This window comes from Eschrichtius robustus, chromosome 16 (assembly GCF_028021215.1).
Source record: "Eschrichtius robustus isolate mEscRob2 chromosome 16, mEscRob2.pri, whole genome shotgun sequence".
Classification (NCBI taxonomy): domain Eukaryota; kingdom Metazoa; phylum Chordata; class Mammalia; order Artiodactyla; family Eschrichtiidae; genus Eschrichtius; species Eschrichtius robustus.
In genome coordinates this window covers 33377639-33389561 of record NC_090839.1, presented here as the reverse complement: position 1 = coordinate 33389561, position 11923 = coordinate 33377639, and positions in this window count along the sequence as shown.

Genomic DNA, 11923 nt, shown 5'->3' with positions numbered 1-11923 from the left:
TCTGCAGATGTGAAACACTGGACCTTACCTTGAGGCCTTAGGTCCCCTTTCATTCGGCTGGAGCTGCATCTGGAATGCAGTGTGTTGAGATTCTAGAAAGGAATGCCAGCACATTATTAACTTTGAGAGAGCCAGCATTGGCCCACAGCGACAATCGTGCAGTGAAGAGCAGTTGGGCCGCTAGTGCTGTTCAGGCAGATTCGAAGCCCAGAGCAAGCCGCTTCAGTACAAGGAGAATGCGAACGTTCCCGTCGGTGTGCCACTTTCAACCTTGATGGCACAGCAGCTTTATCTGACGATTCTGCCTAGCTTCTAGTACTAGGGAAAGACTGCCTCCTTCTGCTAAGGTAGGTTTTAACGTGGGGAGTGCTGTACGTGCAGAAGAGCATTCCCCCGCCGGGCAAAAGTTAGGCCTTGGTGAATCTGGATGGTCCCAGAAGTCCAGCATTGTCACAGGGAAACCTGTCCGTTGTTTTTCCTCTGGAACTAAACATCTAGCATCCGACTGCCGTCGGGAGACGTATTTGGCAGCCCACAGGTTTCACTTGTGAGGCACAGTGGTGTTTCTCCGAAGAATCCAAATGCCCCCCTGGCTACGCCAGCATGGAATGTAAGGCTGCTTGGAACGGCGTTCCTGAGGCCGTTTGAATGCTATTTACGTGAGAGCTGTCGAGCCATCCGGGCAGGGCTTTGCCATTACCGCTCCACGTTCACAGCCTGAAAGCCAACGAACCCATTTGCTTCCTGGGACTCAAACGCAACAGAAGAGTTGGACGGCATTCAGTGCCCTGTCACAGCTGTTACAACCCAAGTGAGTGCACAGTGAGTCGTGAAATACGTAACGGTGTTGCAGCATTCCTTTAACACATGCTTCTTCGCTTCTAGGGCATACCTAAGCTTCCTATGGGAGAAATCTGGACTTTTCCTTGAGGCCAGGGGTGCCAGTTCTTTGCCGGCAAGCTCCCATGTGCTCCTGGAGGAGCTCCCAGCAAGGAACTGAGACCAGCAAGCCTCATACGAGTACACTCACAGTTCTTTCGTGACGCCGTCAGGCAGCAAAGAGAAGATGGGCAGCAGGAGTGTTTTTCAGGCAGCTTTCAAACCGCAACTGTCTCGCCTACCACGGACGAAATGAAGGTTTTGCCAGGGTGGCCCGGTTTCAAACTTGAGCTCATAAGGTTATCCTCAGCAGTTTCTGACTACCTCAAGGAAACACACGGGGCCCACAAGGGCCCGTCCATGGAGACCTTTTGGGCACAGGGACCATTGCATAGGATGAACTGGGTAAGTATTTCAGTAACTTAGGTAGGCCTCGGTGAATAATGCTCCTGCACATACCTAACAGTGTGAAAAGTGACAAATGTACTGGTCTTCAGGCTGGATGCAAAGCTTAGCTTCCGCTTCTGTGAGAGTGCTGTCCTGTGTCCCGGACTGTCTCGTCTGCACATTGTGTAGTAGCAGCGCAGTTCCCTTTCAGTCACTGGGGCCGATCCACTTGCAAAGAGAGTCTGCCAGGCGCTGTTTTGGCGAGGCTCTTTGACGACTGGAACACTCTACCTAGCAACCCAGAAAGGAGCACGTTGCCCTTGCTCTGAATGTGAAGAGTGCTTCCCGGGGGCCTATTTCGCCTGGGGTTCCTCAGAAGCCAGCGGCAGCTCTTCCGGCACACAGCGGTCATCATGCAAAATTGGTGCACGATCGACTGCCCTATGTGTCCCCAGGGCATAGCATAGTTAAGGCACTCCCTTTCAGAGTATGGCTTCGTGGATACCACTGCACACCCAACTCTGCAGATGTGAAACACTGGACCTTACCTTGAGGCCTTAGGTCCCCTTTCATTCGGCTGGAGCTGCATCTGGAGTGCAGTGTGTTGAGATTCTAGAAAGGAATGCCAGCACATTATTAACTTTGAGAGAGCCAGCATTGGCCCACAGCGACAATCGTGCAGTGAAGAGGAGTTGGGCCGCTAGTGCTGTTCAGGCAGATTTGAAGCCCAGAGCCAGTCGCTTCAGTACAAGGAGAATGCGAACGTCCCCGTCGGTGTGCCACTTTCAACCTTGATGACACAGCAGCTTTATCTGACGATTCTGCCTAGCTTCTAGTACTAGGGAAAGACTGCCTCCTTCTGCTAAGGTAGGTTTTCACGTGGGGAGTGCTGTACGTGCAGAAGAGCATTCCCCCGCCGGGCAAAAGTTAGGCTTTGGTGAATCTGGATGGTCCCAGAAGTCCAGCATTGTCACAGGGAAACCTGTCCGTTGTTTTTCCTCTGGAACTAAACATCTAGCATCCGACTGCCGTCGGGAGACGTATTTGGCAGCCCACAGGTTTCACTTGTGAGGCACAGTGGTGTTTCTCCGAAGAATCCAAATGCCCCCCTGGCTACGCCAGCATGGAATGTAAGGCTGCTTGGAACGGCGTTCCTGAGGCCGTTTGAATGCTGTTTACGTGAGAGCTGTCGAGCCATCCGGGCAGGGCTTTGCCATTATCGCTCCACGTTCACAGCCTTAAAGCCAACGAACCCATTTGCTTCCTGGGACTCAAACACAACAGAAGAGTTGGACGGCATTCAGTGCCCTGTCACAGCTGTTACAACCCAAGTGAGTGCACAGTGAGTCGTGAAATACGTAACGGTGTTGCAGCATTCCTTTAACACATGCTTCTTCGCTTCTAGGGCATACCTGTGCTACCTATGGGAGAAATCTGGACTTTTCCTTGAGGCCAGGGGTGCCAGTTCTTTGCCGGCAAGCTCCCATGTGCTCCTGGAGGAGCTCCCAGCAAGGAACTGAGACCAGCAAGCCTCATACGAGTACACTCACAGTTCTTTCGTGACGCCGTCAGGCAGCAAAGAGAAGATGGGCAGCAGGAGTGTTTTTCAGGCAGCTTTCAAACCGCAACTGTCTCGCCTACCACGGACGAAATGAAGGTTTTGCCAGGGTGGCCCGGTTTCAAACTTGAGCTCATAAGGTTATCCTCAGCAGTTTCTGACTACCTCAAGGAAACACACGGGGCCCACAAAGGCCCGTCCATGGAGACCTTTTGGGCACAGGGACCATTGCATAGGATGAACTGGGTAAGTATTTCAGTAACTTAGGTAGGCCTCGGTAACCAATGCTCCTGCACATACCTAACAGTGTGAAAAGTGACAAATGTACTGGTCTTCAGGCTGGATGCAAAGCTTAGCTTCCGCTTCTGAGAGAGTGCTGTCCTGTGTCCCGGACTGTCTCGTCTGCACATTGTGTAGTAGCAGCGCAGTTCCCTTTCAGTCACTGGGGCCGATCCACTTGCAAAGAGAGTCTGCCAGGCGCTGCTTTGGCGAGGCTCTTTGACGACTGGAACACTCTACCTAGGAACCCAGAAAGGAGCACGTTGCCCTTGCTCTGAATGTGAAGAGTGCTTCCCGGGGGCCTATTTCGCCTGGGGTTCCTCAGAAGCCAGCGGCAGCTCTTCCGGCACACAGCGGTCATCATGCAAAATTGGTGCACGATCGACTGCCCTATGTGTCCCCAGGGCATAGCATAGTTAAGGCACTCCCTTTCAGAGTATGGCTTCGTGGATACCACTGCACACCCAACTCTGCAGATGTGAAACACTGGACCTTACCTTGAGGCCTTAGGTCCCCTTTCATTCGGCTGGAGCTGCATCTGGAGTGCAGTGTGTTGAGATTCTAGAAAGGAATGCCAGCACATTATTAACTTTGAGAGAGCCAACATTGGCCCACAGCAACAATCGTGCAGTGAAGAGGAGTTGGGCCGCTAGTGCTGTTCAGGCAGATTCGAAGCCCAGAGCAAGCCGCTTCAGTACAAGGAGAATGCGAACGTCCCCGTTGGTGTGCCACTTTCAACCTTGATGACACAGCAGCTTTATCTGACGATTCTGCCTAGCTTCTAGTACTAGGGAAAGACTGCCTCCTTCTGCTAAGGTAGGTTTCAACGTGGGGAGTGCTGTACGTGCAGAAGAGCATTCCCCCGCCGGGCAAAAGTTAGGCCTTGGTGAATCTGGATGGTCCCAGAAGTCCAGCATTGTCACAGGGAAACATGTCCGTTGTTTTTCCTCTGGAACTAAACATCTAGCATCCGACTGCCGTCGGGAGACGTATTTGGCAGCCCACAGGTTTCACTTGTGAGGCACAGTGATGTTTCTCCGAAGAATCCAAATGCCCCCCTGGCTACGCCAGCATGGAATGTAAGGCTGCTTGGAACGGCGTTCCTGAGGCCGTTTGAATGCTGTTTACGTGAGAGCTGTCGAGCCATCCGGGCAGGGCTTTGCCATTACCGCTCCACGTTCACAGCCTGAAAGCCAACGAACCCATTTGCTTCCTGGGACTCAAACGCAACAGAAGAGTTGGACGGCATTCAGTGCCCTGTCACAGCTGTTACAACCCAAGTGAGTGCACAGTGAGTCGTGAAATACGTAACGGTGTTGCAGCATTCCTTTAACACATGCTTCTTCGCTTCTAGGGCATACCTGAGCTTCCTATGGGAGAAATCTGGACTTTTCCTTGAGGCCAGGGGTGCCAGTTCTTTGCCGGCAAGCTCCCATGTGCTCCTGGAGGAGCTCCCAGCAAGGAACTGAGACCAGCAAGCCTCATACGAGTACACTCACAGTTCTTTCGTGACGCCGTCAGGCAGCAAAGAGAAGATGGGCAGCAGGAGTGTTTTTCAGGCAGCTTTCAAACCGCAACTGTCTCGCCTACCACGGACGAAAAGAAGGTTTTGCCAGGGTGGCCCGGTTTCAAACTTGAGCTCATAAGGTTATCCTCAGCAGTTTCTGACTACCTCAAGGAAACACACGGGGCCCACAAGGGCCCGTCCATGGAGACCGTTTGGGCACAGGGACCATTGCATAGGATGAACTGGGTAAGTATTTCAGTAACTTAGGTAGGCCTCGGTGACCAATGCTCCTGCACATACCTAACAGTGTGAAAAGTGACAAATGTACTGGTCTTCAGGCTGGATGCAAAGCTTAGCTTCCGCTTCTGTGAGAGTGCTGTCCTGTGTCCCGGAATCTCTCGTCTGCACATTGTGTAGTAGCAGCGCAGTTCCCTTTCAGTCACTGGGGCCGATCCACTTGCAAAGAGAGTCTGCCAGGCGCTGCTTTGGCGAGGCTCTTTGACGACTGGAACACTCTACCTAGCAACCCAGAAAGGAGCACGTTGCCCTTGCTCTGAATGTGAAGAGTGCTTCTCGTGGGCCTATTTCGCCTGGGGTTCCTCAGAAGCCAGCGGCAGCTCTTCCGGCACACAGCGGTCATCATGCAAACTTGGTGCACGATCGACTGCCCTATGTGTCCCCAGGGCATAGCATAGTTAAGGCACTCCCTTTCAGAGTATGGCTTCGTGGATACCACTGCACACCCAACTCTGCAGATGTGAAACACTGGACCTTACCTTGAGGCCTTAGGTCCCCTTTCATTCGGCTGGAGCTGCATCTGGAGTGCAGTGTGTTGAGATTCTAGAAAGGAATGCCAGCACATTATTAACTTTGAGAGAGCCAGCATTGGCCCACAGCGACAATCGTGCAGTGAAGAGGAGTTGGGCCGCTAGTGCTGTTCAGGCAGATTCGAAGCCCAGAGCAAGTCGCTTCAGTACAAGGAGAATGTGAACGTCCCCGTCGGTGTGCCACTTTCAACCTTGATGACACAGCAGCTTTATCTGACGATTCTGCCTAGCTTCTAGTACTAGGGAAAGACTGCCTCCTTCTGCTAAGGTAGGTTTCAACGTGGGGAGTGCTGTACGTGCAGAAGTGCATTCCCCCGCCGGGCAAAAGTTAGGCCTTGGTGAATCTGGATGGTCCCAGAAGTCCAGCATTGTCACAGGGAAACCTGTCCGTTGTTTTTCCTCTGGAACTAAACATCTAGCATCCGACTGCCGTCGGGAGACGTATTTGGCAGCCCACAGGTTTCACTTGTGAGGCACAGTGGTGTTTCTCCGAAGAATCCAAATGCCCCCCTGGCTACGCCAGCATGGAATGTAAGGCTGCTTGGAACGGCGTTCCTGAGGCCGTTTGAATGCTGTTTACGTGAGAGCTGTCGAGCCATCCGGGCAGGGCTTTGCCATTACCGCTCCACGTTCACAGCCTTAAAGCCAACGAACCCATTTGCTTCCTGGGACTCAAACGCAACAGAAGAGTTGGACGGCATTCAGTGCCCTGTCACAGCTGTTACAACCCAAGTGAGTGCACAGTGAGTCGTGAAATACGTAACGGTGTTGCAGCATTCCTTTAACACATGCTTCTTCGCTTCTAGGGCATACCTGAGCTTCCTATGGAGAAATCTGGACTTTTCCTTGAGGCCAGGGGTGCCAGTTCTTTGCCGGCAAGCTCCCATGTGCTCCTGGAGGAGCTCCCAGCAAGGAACTGAGACCAGCAAGCCTCATACGAGTACACTCACAGTTCTTTCGTGACGCCGTCAGGCAGCAAAGAGAAGATGGGCAGCAGGAGTGTTTTTCAGGCAGCTTTCAAACCGCAACTGTCTCGCCTACCACGGACGAAATGAAGGTTTTGCCAGGGTGGCCCGGTTTCAAACTTGAGCTCATAAGGTTATCCTCAGCAGTTTCTGACTACCTCAAGGAAACACACGGGGCCCACAAGGGCCCGTCCATGGAGACCCTTTGGGCACAGGGACCATTGCATAGGATGAACTGGGTAAGTATTTCAGTAACTTAGGTAGGCCTCGGTGACCAATGCTCCTGCACATACCTAACAGTGTGAAAAGTGACAAATGTACTGGTCTTCAGGCTGGATGCAAAGCTTAGCTTCCGCTTCTGTGAGAGTGCTGTCCTGTGTCCCGGAATCTCTCGTCTGCACATTGTGTAGTAGCAGCGCAGTTCCCTTTCAGTCACTGGGGCCGATCCACTTGCAAAGAGAGTCTGCCAGGCGCTGCTTTGGCGAGGCTCTTTGACGACTGGAACACTCTACCTAGCAACCCAGAAAGGAGCACGTTGCCCTTGCTCTGAATGTGAAGAGTGCTTCCCGGGGGCCTATTTCGCCTGGGGTTCCTCAGAAGCCAGCGGCAGTTCTTCCGGCACACAGCGGTCATCATGCAAAATTGGTGCACGATCGACTGCCCTATGTGTCCCCAGGGCATAGCATAGTTAAGGCACTCCCTTTCAGAGTATGGCTTCGTGGATACCACTGCACACCCAACTCTGCAGATGTGAAACACTGGACCTTACCTTGAGGCCTTAGGTCCCCTTTCATTCGGCTGGAGCTGCATCTGGAATGCAGTGTGTTGAGATTCTAGAAAGGAATGCCAGCACATTATTAACTTTGAGAGAGCCAGCATTGGCCCACAGCGACAATCGTGCAGTGAAGAGCAGTTGGGCCGCTAGTGCTGTTCAGGCAGATTCGAAGCCCAGAGCAAGCCGCTTCAGTACAAGGAGAATGCGAACGTTCCCGTCGGTGTGCCACTTTCAACCTTGATGGCACAGCAGCTTTATCTGACGATTCTGCCTAGCTTCTAGTACTAGGGAAAGACTGCCTCCTTCTGCTAAGGTAGGTTTTAACGTGGGGAGTGCTGTACGTGCAGAAGAGCATTCCCCCGCCGGGCAAAAGTTAGGCCTTGGTGAATCTGGATGGTCCCAGAAGTCCAGCATTGTCACAGGGAAACCTGTCCGTTGTTTTTCCTCTGGAACTAAACATCTAGCATCCGACTGCCGTCGGGAGACGTATTTGGCAGCCCACAGGTTTCACTTGTGAGGCACAGTGGTGTTTCTCCGAAGAATCCAAATGCCCCCCTGGCTACGCCAGCATGGAATGTAAGGCTGCTTGGAACGGCGTTCCTGAGGCCGTTTGAATGCTATTTACGTGAGAGCTGTCGAGCCATCCGGGCAGGGCTTTGCCATTACCGCTCCACGTTCACAGCCTGAAAGCCAACGAACCCATTTGCTTCCTGGGACTCAAACGCAACAGAAGAGTTGGACGGCATTCAGTGCCCTGTCACAGCTGTTACAACCCAAGTGAGTGCACAGTGAGTCGTGAAATACGTAACGGTGTTGCAGCATTCCTTTAACACATGCTTCTTCGCTTCTAGGGCATACCTGAGCTTCCTATGGGAGAAATCAGGACTTTTCCTTGAGGCCAGGGGTGCCAGTTCTTTGCCGGCAAGCTCCCATGTGCTCCTGGAGGAGCTCCCAGCAAGGAACTGAGATCAGCAAGCCTCATACGAGTACACTCACAGTTCTTTCGTGACGCCGTCAGGCAGCAAAGAGAAGATGGGCAGCAGGAGTGTTTTTCAGGCAGCTTTCAAACCGCAACTGTCTCGCCTACCACGGACGAAATGAAGGTTTTGCCAGGGTGGCCCGGTTTCAAACTTGAGCTCATAAGGTTATCCTCAGCAGTTTCTGACTACCTCAAGGAAACACACGGGGCCCACAAGGGCCCGTCCATGGAGACCTTTTGGGCACAGGGACCATTGCATAGGATGAACTGGGTAAGTATTTCAGTAACTTAGGTAGGCCTCGGTGAATAATGCTCCTGCACATACCTAACAGTGTGAAAAGTGACAAATGTACTGGTCTTCAGGCTGGATGCAAAGCTTAGCTTCCGCTTCTGTGAGAGTGCTGTCCTGTGTCCCGGACTGTCTCGTCTGCACATTGTGTAGTAGCAGCGCAGTTCCCTTTCAGTCACTGGGGCCGATCCACTTGCAAAGAGAGTCTGCCAGGCGCTGTTTTGGCGAGGCTCTTTGACGACTGGAACACTCTACCTAGCAACCCAGAAAGGAGCACGTTGCCCTTGCTCTGAATGTGAAGAGTGCTTCCCGGGGGCCTATTTCGCCTGGGGTTCCTCAGAAGCCAGCGGCAGCTCTTCCGGCACACAGCGGTCATCATGCAAAATTGGTGCACGATCGACTGCCCTATGTGTCCCCAGGGCATAGCATAGTTAAGGCACTCCCTTTCAGAGTATGGCTTCGTGGATACCACTGCACACCCAACTCTGCAGATGTGAAACACTGGACCTTACCTTGAGGCCTTAGGTCCCCTTTCATTCGGCTGGAGCTGCATCTGGAGTGCAGTGTGTTGAGATTCTAGAAAGGAATGCCAGCACATTATTAACTTTGAGAGAGCCAGCATTGGCCCACAGCGACAATCGTGCAGTGAAGAGGAGTTGGGCCGCTAGTGCTGTTCAGGCAGATTTGAAGCCCAGAGCCAGTCGCTTCAGTACAAGGAGAATGCGAACGTCCCCGTCGGTGTGCCACTTTCAACCTTGATGACACAGCAGCTTTATCTGACGATTCTGCCTAGCTTCTAGTACTAGGGAAAGACTGCCTCCTTCTGCTAAGGTAGGTTTTCACGTGGGGAGTGCTGTACGTGCAGAAGAGCATTCCCCCGCCGGGCAAAAGTTAGGCTTTGGTGAATCTGGATGGTCCCAGAAGTCCAGCATTGTCACAGGGAAACCTGTCCGTTGTTTTTCCTCTGGAACTAAACATCTAGCATCCGACTGCCGTCGGGAGACGTATTTGGCAGCCCACAGGTTTCACTTGTGAGGCACAGTGGTGTTTCTCCGAAGAATCCAAATGCCCCCCTGGCTACGCCAGCATGGAATGTAAGGCTGCTTGGAACGGCGTTCCTGAGGCCGTTTGAATGCTGTTTACGTGAGAGCTGTCGAGCCATCCGGGCAGGGCTTTGCCATTATCGCTCCACGTTCACAGCCTTAAAGCCAACGAACCCATTTGCTTCCTGGGACTCAAACACAACAGAAGAGTTGGACGGCATTCAGTGCCCTGTCACAGCTGTTACAACCCAAGTGAGTGCACAGTGAGTCGTGAAATACGTAACGGTGTTGCAGCATTCCTTTAACACATGCTTCTTCGCTTCTAGGGCATACCTGTGCTACCTATGGGAGAAATCTGGACTTTTCCTTGAGGCCAGGGGTGCCAGTTCTTTGCCGGCAAGCTCCCATGTGCTCCTGGAGGAGCTCCCAGCAAGGAACTGAGACCAGCAAGCCTCATACGAGTACACTCACAGTTCTTTCGTGACGCCGTCAGGCAGCAAAGAGAAGATGGGCAGCAGGAGTGTTTTTCAGGCAGCTTTCAAACCGCAACTGTCTCGCCTACCACGGACGAAATGAAGGTTTTGCCAGGGTGGCCCGGTTTCAAACTTGAGCTCATAAGGTTATCCTCAGCAGTTTCTGACTACCTCAAGGAAACACACGGGGCCCACAAAGGCCCGTCCATGGAGACCTTTTGGGCACAGGGACCATTGCATAGGATGAACTGGGTAAGTATTTCAGTAACTTAGGTAGGCCTCGGTAACCAATGCTCCTGCACATACCTAACAGTGTGAAAAGTGACAAATGTACTGGTCTTCAGGCTGGATGCAAAGCTTAGCTTCCGCTTCTGAGAGAGTGCTGTCCTGTGTCCCGGACTGTCTCGTCTGCACATTGTGTAGTAGCAGCGCAGTTCCCTTTCAGTCACTGGGGCCGATCCACTTGCAAAGAGAGTCTGCCAGGCGCTGCTTTGGCGAGGCTCTTTGACGACTGGAACACTCTACCTAGGAACCCAGAAAGGAGCACGTTGCCCTTGCTCTGAATGTGAAGAGTGCTTCCCGGGGGCCTATTTCGCCTGGGGTTCCTCAGAAGCCAGCGGCAGCTCTTCCGGCACACAGCGGTCATCATGCAAAATTGGTGCACGATCGACTGCCCTATGTGTCCCCAGGGCATAGCATAGTTAAGGCACTCCCTTTCAGAGTATGGCTTCGTGGATACCACTGCACACCCAACTCTGCAGATGTGAAACACTGGACCTTACCTTGAGGCCTTAGGTCCCCTTTCATTCGGCTGGAGCTGCATCTGGAGTGCAGTGTGTTGAGATTCTAGAAAGGAATGCCAGCACATTATTAACTTTGAGAGAGCCAACATTGGCCCACAGCAACAATCGTGCAGTGAAGAGGAGTTGGGCCGCTAGTGCTGTTCAGGCAGATTCGAAGCCCAGAGCAAGCCGCTTCAGTACAAGGAGAATGCGAACGTCCCCGTTGGTGTGCCACTTTCAACCTTGATGACACAGCAGCTTTATCTGACGATTCTGCCTAGCTTCTAGTACTAGGGAAAGACTGCCTCCTTCTGCTAAGGTAGGTTTCAACGTGGGGAGTGCTGTACGTGCAGAAGAGCATTCCCCCGCCGGGCAAAAGTTAGGCCTTGGTGAATCTGGATGGTCCCAGAAGTCCAGCATTGTCACAGGGAAACATGTCCGTTGTTTTTCCTCTGGAACTAAACATCTAGCATCCGACTGCCGTCGGGAGACGTATTTGGCAGCCCACAGGTTTCACTTGTGAGGCACAGTGATGTTTCTCCGAAGAATCCAAATGCCCCCCTGGCTACGCCAGCATGGAATGTAAGGCTGCTTGGAACGGCGTTCCTGAGGCCGTTTGAATGCTGTTTACGTGAGAGCTGTCGAGCCATCCGGGCAGGGCTTTGCCATTACCGCTCCACGTTCACAGCCTGAAAGCCAACGAACCCATTTGCTTCCTGGGACTCAAACGCAACAGAAGAGTTGGACGGCATTCAGTGCCCTGTCACAGCTGTTACAACCCAAGTGAGTGCACAGTGAGTCGTGAAATACGTAACGGTGTTGCAGCATTCCTTTAACACATGCTTCTTCGCTTCTAGGGCATACCTGAGCTTCCTATGGGAGAAATCTGGACTTTTCCTTGAGGCCAGGGGTGCCAGTTCTTTGCCGGCAAGCTCCCATGTGCTCCTGGAGGAGCTCCCAGCAAGGAACTGAGACCAGCAAGCCTCATACGAGTACACTCACAGTTCTTTCGTGACGCCGTCAGGCAGCAAAGAGAAGATGGGCAGCAGGAGTGTTTTTCAGGCAGCTTTCAAACCGCAACTGTCTCGCCTACCACGGACGAAAAGAAGGTTTTGCCAGGGTGGCCCGGTTTCAAACTTGAGCTCATAAGGTTATCCTCAGCAGTTTCTGACTACCTCAA